General features: G+C 36.3%; 1 protein-coding gene and 1 long non-coding RNA gene across 12 annotated transcripts in view; one reads left to right on the forward strand and one right to left on the reverse strand.

Annotated features, from left to right (window-relative positions):
* The window catches only part of MYT1L (myelin transcription factor 1 like), a 327,925-nt gene that overhangs the window by 110,360 nt on the left and 202,915 nt on the right, over window positions 1–14,650 (reverse strand). The window lies entirely within an intron of this gene.
* LOC118164447 overlaps window positions 14,296–14,650 on the forward strand; it is a 3,178-nt gene continuing 2,823 nt past the window's right edge. Inside the window, exon 1 of the long non-coding RNA XR_004749505.1 lies at window positions 14,296–14,394. This is a non-coding gene — a long non-coding RNA (uncharacterized LOC118164447). The remainder of the gene's footprint in view (window positions 14,395–14,650) is intronic.

Raw genomic sequence — 14,650 nt, forward strand, 5'->3', positions numbered from 1 at the left:
TTCCTCAGAACAAGAATTTCAATGTGCATGTAGTGCCCAGGGAAACGTCTGTGTGGCAGCAGAGGAACCTATTTCAGTTAGGTGCCCAGCATGTTGCAATCCTGGAAAACAGGTGTAAGTCACAGGTTGGGCCTCATGCAGATTTTAGAAACTTGCATATCATTTCAATGCAATTTAAGAAGACAGGATAACATTCATTGAGTGGATGTGTCATGCTTTCTTGTCTTAGTTTTTGTTCCTTCTCCTTGTGATGTATATTACCCTCATTATAGCTTCTTTAATGCCAGTATCTTTAAGTGATATTTTCACAAAACCCTGATATTTATTTTCAAAGATGAGAGTAGGTTTAGCCCCAACTATCTCCAGGATTTCTTTTCTTTTTCTTATCATAACCTTCTTAGAACAGAACAGAATACAACAGATCAGAACAAAATAGATTAAGTTGGAAGGGACCTACAAAGATCATGTCCAACTGTCAGACTGCTTCAGGGCTAACCCAAAGTTAAAACACATCCTTAAAAGCATTATCCAAAACAATCATTAAACATGAATAAGCACGAGGTATCAACCACCTTTTCAGAAAGCCTTTTCCAGTGTCTAACTACCCTCTCGGTAAGGAAGATTTTCCTAATGGCTAGTCTGGCACAGCTTTTAGTAATTCCCACATGTCCTATCACTAGATACGAGGGAGAAGAGGTGAGCACCTCCCTCTTCACTTCTCCTCAAGAAGTAGAGAGCAATGAGGTCACCCCTCAACCTTCAGACTAAAAAAAGCAGGTGACCCCAGTCACTGTTCATAGGACATGCCTTCCAGTTCTTTTACCAGTTGTGTTACCCTCCTCTGGACACTTTCAAGGACCTCAATATCCTTTTTGCAGGATTGCACACAATATTCAAAGTGAGGCCTCACCAACACTAAATATAGCAGGAGAATTGCCTCTTTTGACTGGCTGGCTATGCTGTGTTAATGCACCCCAGAAGACAATTTGCCCTCCTGTCCCCCAGGGCATGTTACTGTCTCATTTTGAGCCTACTGTCAATCATCACGCCAAGATTCTTCTTTTGTCAGGGCTGCTCTCCAGCCACTCATATCCCAGTGTGCACCTGTACCCAGCATTACTCAGTCCCAAGTGCAGAAGCCAGCAGTTCTTGTTGAATTTCATGCTGTTGCTGATGGCCCAATGCCCCACTCTACTTAGGTCGCTCTGCAAAGCCTCTTGTCCCTCAAGACAATCAACTGCACCTCACAGTTGAGTATTTTCAGCAAATTTACTAAGTATGCATTCAATTCCTGCATCCAGATCATTGATAAAAATATTGAACAGAACTGGCCCTAACACCGAACGTTGGTGAACACTGGTAGTATGTTCACAAGCCAGATGTAGTCCCATTCACTCCAATGTTTTGTGCTGTACCATTCAAACAGTTCTTCTCCCAGCATATCATAATAAGAGGTGCAGATGACACTTCAGGTAGCTCTGAGTTAAAACTCTCAAGGCTAAAGTGCAAAAGTAGATACTTAGCTGTGAAAACATTTGAGCATTGGAGATCATGCAAACTTGCATTCTGTCACATTAAAGCCAGAACACTAGTCCCAACCTACCACTGTCTTTGTCAAGATCATGACACTGTGAAAACTGTTCATCTAACAGTGGCCCCAAAGAGTGCCCTTAAAAATTTCTAATAGTCTGGGGACTGGGGAAGAAGATAGGGTAACTCCATCTGCTTTGATTTGAAGTGCTTAATTTTTGCATCTAAATACAACTCTATGGCTTTTAGAATACAAATTATTGGTCAAAAGTAGAATTTGACATTACCAGTTCTGGTCATCTGTTATCTCTTTTTACAGCTTTATGCTTTTGTGAACAACATTTTATGAAGTATGTGAGAATCAAAGACATTACTCAGGATTCAGACCTGGGCATAACCAGCAGTGGAAATCAATGCCAGTTAGCTGCTTGGTCTGGTTTACTACTTTAATAAATCTAATTAAATAACTATTTGTAACACAGATATTCAAATAAAGTTGTGAATTTGACTCTAGCTTTTCAATCATCTATTCTCATTGTTTTTACATGCAGATGTACAACTGAGGCTACATCAGCAACTAACAAAAATGAACAGACTTGTATATTTTAAAGGTTAGGACCAACATTGAGGTATTGAAGAACATGCCAATTTTCCAAGGAAATCACTTATATTAGTTAATTATGACTCAGCTTTTGTAAACTCTTTCCCAGTTAGTTTGTACCATTCTGCTGCTATTTTGTCTACAGTCCTGAACTTGTTTGTGTCTGTGCTTGGATTTATAGTTTATAAAGCTACCATTGCCTCTGTTATTCTTGTAAAACCTTTAAAATACTGTTTTGCACTGGAGTCCTTCTCTTCAGCTATAAACTTCATATATATATATGAAGGTATATATATGTATATATATGAGGTATACCTCATATATACCTCATATACTATAGACTTCAGAGTCTGTTGAAAAAGAATATTCAAGTTTTTCAGAAACCTGGGAAACAGGACACCAAACTTAGAACCTACTATTTAGTTGCCCTATTTTCTTTTTCTTTTTTTAACCTGTTCTGCTATCAGCTTTTGTTCCATTAATTTTTCAGATTCTGCCTCCAGAACACTTCTCAGTTTCTGGCATTTTCCCTTTGGTCTCTCTGGTGAGCATGTCAAGGGAAAGGAAGCATTCAGCTTCCCAGCAGTCTCTGCTTTATCTGTCCCCGACTTCCCCTCACAATCATATACAGAGACTACAGTCTCTCTCATTGACCTCTTGTTCCTCATATATTTGTAAAATCTGTTATTGTTTGTCCTTATAGATCCTGCAATTTTCTCCCCATTCTCAATTTTGTCTTCTGTGATCATTCCCATACTTGCCTATTTTTTAGACTTGTTCATCCCTGCTCAAAGCAATGACCTCATTGATTTATCTGTCATTTATGCCTCTATCCGTTCCTTTATTGCTCACAGTATTTCCCTGGTCAGCTATGTTTGTCTTATTTTCCCCTCACGCTTCAGTTCTCATGGCTTTCAATGCAATATATATTGGGTTTCCTGAAATACACTTTTGAATATTCCACACTTCTTGAATGTATGTCTCAGTCATCTGAGTTTTTTGAAATCTATCATGAATAATTCTTGTGGAAAGAACATTGTTGACTTTAGCTCCAAGAGGACATATAGACATTAATAACTGAAGAAATTGAAGACATAATATATGAATTTATATTCCTTAGTTAGAATATGACTATGTTTTTAACTCTCAAGAATTTTTTCTTCATTAAAAAACATAATGTCACTCACTTTTACATTCAGTAGGATTCTTCATCAGAAAATACATATTTATTTCCCAGAGTTGAACTTGATTGTTAATGTAATTTTTTACTAATTTAATTCTAATTTGCAACATAATTAGTATGGTTACTATTTATAAACTAACAATTAAACATCTTTAACTATAATTGTATAGGAGCAGAGAAATACAGGAAATTTTCTCAGTCAGATTATTGATTTATATTCTCTAAATGATATGCTACCTCACATATGAAATGTGGGACATGACACCTATATCTGGAGGAAACTTTCCACTTAGAGTGTCTGTTTCCCTATATGGATTATAAAGGAAGCATATGTGACAAATAATAATTCAGTCAACTTTAAATACCTAATTTAGATAAAGTGATTACTATTTGTTACCTGTCTTCTTTTTAAATTTTTATCTCTTTTCTATTGAATCTCCTATTTCAGAAGTGTTGTGCTATAATAACTAACTCAAGAAAATAAGATGATGGCAAAATTATGCCCTAAATCAGAATGACACTGTATTTTAGAGGATTCTTTTTTCCTTTTTTTTTTTTCTTTTTTTTTTTTTTTCCTGATTTAGTAATTTGAAAAGCTTAGATTTTTTTATTTTTATTTTTTATTTTTATTTATTTATTTATTTTTTTTTAAGCTAAAAAGTAACCCCAGAAACAGTACTTTCATTCTTTTTTATTTTATTTCATTTTTTTTGGTCACATCAGAATTTATTTTAATGTAAAACATAACATTTGGAAGGTAATAGAACCTAAAAATGTATTATAGACATCTTGTAAGGTTATCAAAAACATTTAATAAGGCACTTAAGCATATGAATTTGTACTGAGGTGGAATTTTATCATATACAATTGAGGATAGGAAATTAGGAAGACTCTGGAAGCAGGCTTCACCTTAACGCTACAGGCAGAAAGTTCCTAAAGCACTTACACATGTCCTACTGAGTGCCATAAGTATTACTTTTGGTTTGGTCTATATAGCTTCCAAATCCGTACATGCACATGAAGTCTTTTAGGGTATTCGGAAAACAGGAATTTTGCAGATAATTCTTCTAACAAGTCTTCAAAGAATGAGCAAAGCTAATTAATTTGCATAAAACTGCATCCTATTAAATCACTCTCAAAACAAATCACTCTCAAAACAGTGACTACCTTTTTCTTTAAAGGACTTATACTATCAGTTGTTAACAATTGACCAGAAAATAAGGTATTTAGACTCCACAAAACCCTATGGCTTGAACATACACTCCCTACACTCCGGGAGGACGCCTTTCCCAGCAGACTATGTGCTATTCTGAGGAAGAAGTGGTAGCGCTGTCATTGAAGCTGGACCACTGAATTGATAGGAACGAAAGAATCATAAATTCAGAAAAAGAGATTTACTCCAGTCTAGCAATTTGCTTACTCAATTGCAAGAATAAAGTCTGTCGGCTAAGGACAATTTTCCTTTCCCATTTGAACAATTGATTGCTTAAAGTATGCCAAATTACTACAGGCATGAGCAGCAAACTCAGTGGACAGTAGTAACTGAGGCAGTAGAGTCAAGCATCCTTCTGGTAAATTACTTTTGCTTTCCAGGCTGTACTGATCAGGAGACTTCTCTACCCCAGAGAAGTCCAGCGTAGTGCCCAAGTACTGTCATGGAACATGGGAGGTATTGTTTCAAATCTTCCCAGGCTGGGAAGGGTAAAGAACTTTGTTCAGCATCCTAACCACTAAGCTACAGAAGAGAAAAGGGGAAAAGCAACAAGTCAAAGTTCAAGAAGGACATTCATTTTTTTGAGTCATTATTTCACAGAGATGGCAAATTGCAGATTACAAAACAAAGCTAGGACATTGGTTTTAGTGCTTCCAACTGGCTGGATTAAAATGCTTTGTACCCTGCCTGTTAGGAATCCCAGCCTAGAAGACTAATTTACCTTAATCTGCTTTCCAGGAACCTGCTGGCAATTGAGCCAGAGCCTTGAATACTGTTCCGGAATCAGGCATGCTTCTTGCTATCATTGCACTAGCAAGCACCATAACATCTAATACTGCTTACAGAATGACTGCCCTCACCCCTATCTTTTCAGTGGGAGTCAGGCACTAATCCAGAGTCAGTACTTTGGAAAATCTGTGTTCCTATCCACATTTTACATGCCTGAATATTTTTCTAAAAGTGGGACCATATTAATATGTTTTTATCTACTTGAACTGTAATAAAAAGTAAAAAATGAAATTTAAAATATGGTAATCTCATCTCTGCAGCTTTGCTATGTTTCAAACTTCCATGTGAGCTTCTGCTTCTGGTTCAATAAATCAGATTATTAAAAGCAAAAAATGCTTTCTATGTATAAAGTGTAAAACACTACATCTTTAGTTGTACAGATTAGGCGTGTATATAATAACAGCTAAGTGAAAATTATTAATATACCTGAACAGGTATGAGCATTATTAATATGAATGGTGAAATGTAGAGAATTTGATTATCCCCTTTATCCTTCTGGAATTTCAAATATTTCAAATATTTGTGTACTTCATTACTGAACAGAAATAAAAATTATGGAAGCATCCAGAAGCATGCTGGATCTCAAATGTAAAGGTACCAGATGTGATATTTACTTCACAGAGCTCTAAAAACCAACTCAATCATTTTGTACCTCAGAGCCTTTTTAAGCATATAAGTAGCCACACATATACCACAGATCTACTCGTGTATAGCATAATTTAACTAAGTACAAAGAAAGAATTAGTATTTCTAAAAAAGCAGCATTACAAAAAATGCCTGGGAATAACAACAGGAGCATAGAATCACAGGACAAAAGTGAAATGAACTAATGAATTCATTGATGGAGCCCCAAGCTTTTTTTTATATATATTATTTTTGTTTTTTGTTTGTTTGTTTTAGGAATTTCTAATATTGAAATATGCATTTTTAAAAAAAGCAGACTATTTTTGATGTAGTCAATACAGACACAGTAATTTAAGTCTACATGAAAATCTTTAACTGGATCTTATGCATCTTAGATGTTCGTCACCTTCCTACTCTAATTCACTGAAACCCCAAAATGGTGTAACTGAACTTCATGATGAACAGTGGCAAACTTACTGGCTCATCTACCCTCCAGGTACATCATTTTACCCATCACCAAAGTCTCTCTGCTCCTGGGACATGACAACTGAAGTAAAACTTTTGGTTTTGCAGTAATTTACCCATTTAAATAAGAGGTTTATTTAATTAGTCAAATCCCATAGGTGTTCAGTGAAGAAAAATGAGGAACAGTAATGGTGTTGTACAAATACACTGGAAAAATCTCAGCCCTGGAGAGCTCATTTAAAGCAAGATGTGAAAAACAAATGTAACAAATCATAAGACTGAAAGCCTATGTGGCAGCACAGGTTAGCAAAGTACATGCCCTGCAGTTGTAGATTATTCAAAAGTATTTATGTAAATAAATCAATATAATATCTGATTGCCCCATGACTTATGATGTCATAGATGTCACCTACCCCTAGGCTTCTAAAACTGAAGTCTCTACATGTTATGTTAAGCTCCCTTTGTAGTCAATGCAGAGAAGTTGGAATCTCCTGGGAGACAATTCATCTCACCTTTTTTAGACACTTGCCACTGAAAATAAAGGGAGTTAATGGTGATTTAACTTATATATCTACCACTGAGGAATCTGATATATGAGAGAAATCCATCCCATTAGATCCTCTCATTATTTTAAATGCTTTATGTCCATCCCTAACAAATATAGTACTTCGCAGATTTTATAAACAAGCACCACAATACTCTAATAAAGAGAAAAACAAAATTCAGCTTACTTCTTTCACACAGCTGCCATATAACAACATGAATAATTCTCCTCTCTCTATATTGTCTGTCTTTCAAAAATACCTGTCTAATGTAATGTCAAAGAAATCTGTAGTTGCACTCTAATCTTAGAATGGCAAAAACCCAACTCAACCGTGTGTTTAAAGTCGCAAGAGGCTACTTCTTATTGCCAGACAGACCCTTGAATACAGGGAATGACCAAAGAGACTAGGATAATCCAAAGAGAACAGGTTTAATGACTCATATTGACTCATTAGATGAAATGTGGATAATCAAGTTTTGCTAAGTGGCTATTGATTCTCAACACTCTGATGTTTATTTAAATGTAACCCAGATAAGTAAACATGCAAACATGGAAATCCAGTGACAATTTCTGCACTAACTGAAAGAACACTGATTTCTGCACTAATGTCAAATCATAAACTTTATTTCATGTTTATTTCAGAAATCTGAGCTAGAATAAAAACATCAGGAAGGAAAACCCTCTGTTTTTCTACACTCAGATAAAAATGAGATTGGCTACCCTGAGCTAAATCAAAGCAGTATGTAGAGCTGCCAAGATGTCCAGATTTGTGTGCATCCTGTGTTTTCAACCTCAGTGGTAATGACAATTCTGTTTACAGGTAGAGGGCAAGGCAGTTTCCCATTCTTTTTTTCTTTTCATGATAACGTGACGTTGTAATATGGGAAAAGTTCAGAATCAATCTTTCACGAATTGAAAGGGTTAGAAAATGCTACAAGAGTGCATCTGTCTGTTACAACAGATCTTTGCATAGTCATGATGTTTGAGCCTTGGACATAATATGAAACATTTCTATTCCAAAATGTTAAAAGCAATTGCTTTTAAGAAATTCAGCATGCTAAGTTCAAGCATTCAAAATTCAAGGGGAATAAACTGCTGGAAATCAAAGGCAATTCATGTTGTTATACTGTCAATCATTTAACAACACGGCTAGATACACATTAATACAATCAACACCCATAGACACAGACTCGATAGATCATATTTAACAACAACACAGCAGGTCAAACTATCATTCTAGCATGTACTTAAGTACTGAGTAACAGTGTATGCTGTCATTTACTGCATCTCTAATCTAAGACTACTATAATGAGACTATCAGCTACTGATTTCTATCATGAATACTCTTTCTGTTATCTCTACATGAATACACAATAGCACTAGCTCCCAACTTAATTTTAACTAAGAAAGATATATGGCAGAGAATTAAGAAATAGGATACACCAAATTTCCTGTAACTATAGCAATAAGTATCTTACTTGATCCAAAAAGCTGACAGCAAAGGAATACATACAATGAAAATAATAATACTGTGGACCGGTCTTCTAATGCAAGAAACTGACTGTCATCAGTAAACATCTGCAATAACAGAAAAGAATGACAAAAACAAAATGATACAAGCTGCAACCACTTCAGTGCTTATGTACTGGATTCTTACCTCCAGCATAAGCTACAGGACACTGCTCTTTGTCTTGCATGGTTGGTTAGGAGTCATTCAAGTGTGAAATATTCTAAATTCTGGTTGTTAGAGGATTGAGATGTTTAAATCTCCCTATTTTGAAAAAGAAAAAAGAATGTGCCTTTCTGTAGCACAGAGAAAACATGAGCATTCTAAGACAGAATAGAAATGACAGCATTCCCTGTACTTTATGCATTATGGAGTTGCAGCTAAAATTAGTCTCTTTGTAAAAATGTTCACCATCATTAATATGCATTTAGAAAACATATGATTATGAGGGAGCTAGAAGTTTACCCTCTAAATTATCTTTAAAGATGCTTTCTTTCTTGGTGGGCTCTAAATCAAAAAAAAAAAAAAAAAAAAAAGTCACATAAAAATCTGTTTAGCATAAAGATAATTTCTAAAATACCTTTATCATATCTGTTTTGACAGAATTTTGATACTAGCCATTGTGCCTTCCTGCTTACTACTGTGTGCAAGGTTATGAGCACAAACTTGTGACCTGGTTTCAGTTAGGACAGAGTTATTTTTCCTCCTAGTAGCTGGTAGGGTGCTATGTTGTGGATTAGGATGAGAAGAGTGCTGATAACACACTGATGTTTTAATTGCTGCAGAGCAATGCTTACACCAAGCCAAGGACTTTTCAGCTTCTTGCTCTGTCCTGCCAGCGGGCAGGCTGGGGGTGCAGCAAGAGCTGGGAGGGGACAGACCCAGGACAGCTGACCCAAACTGGCCAAAGGGGTATTCCATATTTTATGGGGTCATGTTGAACAATATATAGGGGTGGCTAGCTGGGGTGGGGGGGGCAGCTGCTCGGGGTTGGGCTGGGCATGGGTTAGCGGGTGGTGAGCAATTGCATTGTGCATCACTTGTTTGTACATATTATTATTATTATTTTCTATCTTAATAAACTGTCTCTATCTCAACCCACAGGCTTCACTTTCCCGTTTCTCTCCCCCATCCCAGAGAGGGAGGGGGGAGGGTGAGCGAACGGCTGTGTGGTGTTTAGCACCAACTTGTAACCAAGACTTTATGGTTTTTGCTGTAGTATCTTGCAGCCTTCTTGGATACAGCTATTTTAGTACTACTTACTTTTCAACAGTCCCTATTAGCAGTTTCTGTCAGAGATGCATTAGAGTAATGCAATGTTCTAGATCCACACAGTTGTCCTGTCCTAACTTTTGCTCAGTGTTGCAGTAATGGGGCATATACCTCAAGAGAAACAAATATAATGGTTTAAGCTTTTCTACCCTGTGCAAGTCCAGAGTAGTTATTGGGGAGTATTATTATCTTCAGAGAGGATGCTGTTGCACTCCCCCTACTCCCCCGGCCCCCAGCTTACTGCTTGAAAGAGATATATTTGCTTGTGCTGATAGCCTACCAAACTAGTCTCCTTCTGCAACACATGGAGTTGCACTGTTGTGGTATCAGGGAGTCCTGCAGGTAGTATTTCCACTACTATACAAAGTCACCTGTCTTAGAGAAATTGGCTCTTGCTATTGGCAAACTCAAAGGACAAAATTGTCTTTCTTAAGCTTAGTTCATTATTTATTTATTTATTTATTTGTGTTGTTCCCTCAAGGTTTATTCATGGCTAGGAGAGTTAGAAATACTTTGTTCTAAAACTGAAAGCTTACCTACTGGCTTAATCACATGACTCCAAAAGCAAGATGCCTAGATGGGCCTAAATGGCCTTCCCTTAATCTGGCCTTTTTTCATATATGTGATGAAAGGATGTCAGTTGAGGCCAAAAAAAATCTATTTAAATTCCATCACATTCCAGTCCAGGATAGTGAGGCTCCAACTTGACTCATATCACGATTAAAAAAAAAACTACAGTATATAATGTTACTTATTATAGCTGACAGTGAGTTCTATTAGACTGTAGAAAAGTCTCTGAAGGAAAATGAAAATAGCCTCCCAAGGGAGTGGAAGCCCCACACAGCATGATTTAAATGTGGCAGCTGGGTTGTGGGTGGAAATGGCAGTTTCCATTGAAAATCTGCTGCCAATATACCTCCTATGGCTAGATTTCATGGGGAAATGTGACAGTTATCCTTCTCTGAAGTTCAGCTGGTCAGTTTTAAAGATGCACAGACAGGAAAGGTAGCAAGGATCAGTGAGTGAAAAAAGAAAGGCCTTTTGTCCAAGGACTAAAGAGTAAAACTGGGAAATATCTGGAAGTACAAGCATGTAACAGGAAGATGGCAAGAAAGGGAACAGATTTTTCAGTTTTAAAAGATGAAAGGCACCTTCTTAGAAAATATATACCACTTCAATTACTACTTCTAATTTTTTGAATAGTTTGATGCATTTGATGTTTAAAACTTATGTCTCATTGAAAGGCAGTTAGCAATTTGTTAGTCACTTTTAAAAATGGTCCCTATATAATTTGGGGCACAGATCTATAATGGGAGTAGTTGTGGCAACATTAGATGTCATCACACTTAACTTTAAAACACTTGAGTTTAGATGACTAAGTTCCTTAGTGAATAAATTCCCCAGTGAGAATATATAGATACATAAGCATGGGAGTCACTATAGCCAGCATGCTGACTGTGGTATATCTGTGCTAAGAAATATAAAGCATCATGGTATGAATGTTTTTTTAAATCACTTCTCTGTCACTTGTTGACATATATCTACTTACAATTCTCACTTAGGCATCATTTTGAAAATGCGACTCATAATCCAGAAAGGCAAATTCCAATGCAGCTATACAAATCACATCTGTAGTATGGGTGCTACTTTATTACTGTGTGTTTAGATACAGACAGTGCAGTACTGTTTTCTGCCTGTTTTTTTAACAACCCAGGTTGAAACAATTGGCAAAAATGCATTAGACTCCTTTATTTTATTTTATTTTATTTTATTTTATTTTATTTTATTTTATTTTATTTTATTTTATTTTATTTTATTTGGAAGTCAATTAACCTGCTACAGCTCCAAATCTGGTCCCTCAAGATGAGTCTTTAATCATTAAGCTATCTTTCTCACTCTTTCTCTGTTTTCCCTAGAAAACCTAGTACTCCTTCCAGCCCACAGAAGGGGTAGAAAGCAACCTGATCCTAGCCAGTTGTAATCTGTTGTCCTTTTGGTATGACTCTGGCTTGGAAATTAACATTTTGCTTGGGTCCACTCAGGCTGATGGAGAAACTGACAGAGTATCTTGCTTCCTCAGGTAGCATTCTTGTTGCTGGTCCAGAAAGGGGATGTGACTGCTATGCTATCTATAGAAATCAGTGTTGTCCCCTGTGTGTTAGTGTGACCAGACATAGCCTACTGCCTCTACAGGATCAGAAGATGCTGCTGTAGGTACGTGTAGTCTGCATATCTCAAATGTTCTGGCATGTAAAAAGCACTGAGCAGCACAGCTCTCCTAAGCTGGCTGCACCTCTGGGCATACATAAATAGGTTTCCTATTACAAGCTTGATCAACTGCAGACTCAGGATTTTTGAGGATCTTTCTCTTAAATTTTAATATATAAGGTCTATTTAAGTGATGCTGTTCTATAAGGTCTATTTAAGTGATATAATCTTGTGCTTATATTGTGGTTTTGATGTTGAAATGCTTTTTGTGAAATCATATGCAGAGATTTAATGGTGAAAAACTATTTTTTCTCTCATTCTGTAATTAACAGGTAAATGTTCTAAATGGAAGATGAGGCAGGTGTCAGAAGATATTTTAGTGTCCATAATACCTAGACGGTTTTGAAGGAAGGGATAAACTTTCTCCTTGGAGATCTTCAAAAGCTGCCTGGCCATGGTCCTGAGCAACATGCTCTTGGTGTCTCTGTGTGAGCAAAGGGTTGAACCGGATGACATCCAGATGTCCCTTCCAACCTCAACTATTCCATGATGCTGTAATTCTGTATGTCACTTCAAACTCTTTGTTACCATGCACAAGTATACGGCAACATAACCAGTAGGTAAATCTTTTGTCTCTGAATAAGGTAATTGTAAATTTCACTATAGGTTAAAAAATAGTGAGTTTAATACCTGTTTTTTTTTTTTTTTTTTTTTTTTTTTTTTTTTTTCAGAACAACTAAGAAATTTTTGTCTTCCTGGGAGTTCTTGTTTTTACAGACTTCTAGAGCAATATAATTGTAAACTAGACTAAGCGTGCCTTAGTATAAGAGGAATGAAATTCTATTCTTGCTTACATAAAAGATCAGTTTAATCCATAGTATACCTAAATAGTGAAAAAAAAAAAAAGTCCTATTAGCAAATCTAAATTAACCATGATATTTCTGATGTGGTTCTGCCAAAGCTGTGATTTTTAAATCTGATAGCAATAACTTTCATTGATCAATTAAAATCATAGTAGATAGAAAATGTTAAATGTTTTCTCCGTGGTATAGTTCTGCTTAAATTCTGACATTTTAAACAAGTGGTTCCACTTCTAGTCAATGCCGTTTTAATTGTTCAGTCCAGTCCTTCCTCCTACATCCTTTTAATAACTGGAAGCAGCAAGACTGAATACTAAGATATGAAGTTAACACAGTAATCAAAATTTATTTGCATTCTTTCTGAAATTATATATTTTATAGTTCTGACTCAGTTTCTGAGTCCATCTTTCTATGTGATTTCTTTAAGTCTCACAAGTTAAGCAAAGTGAGGGCACGTCAGTTCTGAGCATGTCAGTATTTTCAAGGAACACCAAGGTGCTGCAGAGACAGTCCTATGACTCAGAAATACACTTTCCTTGCCAGTAGCACTAAAACAAATTTTTAGCTCAGCATTGGACAGAAGACTGTAAAGCTGGTAATACCTTATCACATGGAATTAAAAAGAAGAGCTAAGTGTATGTTTTAATAACCAGAAATGTTAATGTCAAACCTTTTGTTGAAGTAAAGTTATGTAATTACATTGTCAGAATTATTTTCAGAGAGATAGTTAATCTTTTGTTTTGTTTTCCCATTTTTCCCCATTTCAAATTGTTATGTAGTACAACTGTGCACTGGTAAAAAGTTCCTATGACCAGTCCTGTGAGTCAATGTGTTATTGCGAACATATTACAACATCATAAGCACTATGACCTTTAGTGTCATTTGAAATAGCATACTTATCACCACAAAATGCACTGAGGCTCCTGTGTTAACGTCTGTGAATTGTTTCGAAATTAGCAGTTCAAAAAGCTTTGTGACCATAAAATACAGTTATTGTAATAAATGGGCTGCAGAGCAGCCATCCATTTACTTGGGACTTTTTATCTGCTACTTCCCTTCACAAAGTAGGGGATATCTAGGGAATTCTCCAAGACACAGATTTCAACCCCCCCCCCCCCCCCCCCCTTTTTTTCTGTGGTCACCAGTAACAGGAAAATATCCATAAGAACTCACGTCAGAGAGTATTATTGGAGATGTCTGTTTGTCCATTTCTACTGAAATAGTCCTTATGGTTTTTAAGAGCCAAGAAACTATTAATCCTAATTGATGATCTTAGAATAAACCATGACCATGCAAGACCTACATTATACAGCACATCAGTAATTCTAGCACATTATTCTTATTGTCACTGCCCATACTCAATAACAAGTAATCATTTGCTAATCTTTGTATAAATTAACTTTTAATATGAGATACATGGTCTAAAGCAAAAAGCGCTGGAATGGAATTCAGAGGCATGACTCAACTTCTTACTGTGACGCAGATTTCTCACGTGGTAGCAAAGAGTCACGAACTGCTGGTTTATCAAGGGAATGAATGCATTACAGCTCTCCGTTTTCATGCAGAACTGCACAGCAGAATTTTAACATCCAAGTGAAGTATGTCTGCTCCTGTCCTAATACCTAGGGAAATGTAAGCACTTAACACCCAGCAGAATTTAGATGCTGTAATCTGGAATGGAGGAATCTATTTCCCGAACTGGGGGATTTCCACTCATAGAATTAAGTACTTTAAGCCTTTTTCCTTACAGAAACAGAGGTGAATTCAGATGAATTTTCATTATGAGATGATCAGAGGAGGAATCACAATCCCAGCTTTAACCGTTATACAGGAATGTGTGAGAAATTTGTGTTC

Source organism: Oxyura jamaicensis, chromosome 3, assembly GCF_011077185.1.
Source record: "Oxyura jamaicensis isolate SHBP4307 breed ruddy duck chromosome 3, BPBGC_Ojam_1.0, whole genome shotgun sequence".
Classification (NCBI taxonomy): domain Eukaryota; kingdom Metazoa; phylum Chordata; class Aves; order Anseriformes; family Anatidae; genus Oxyura; species Oxyura jamaicensis.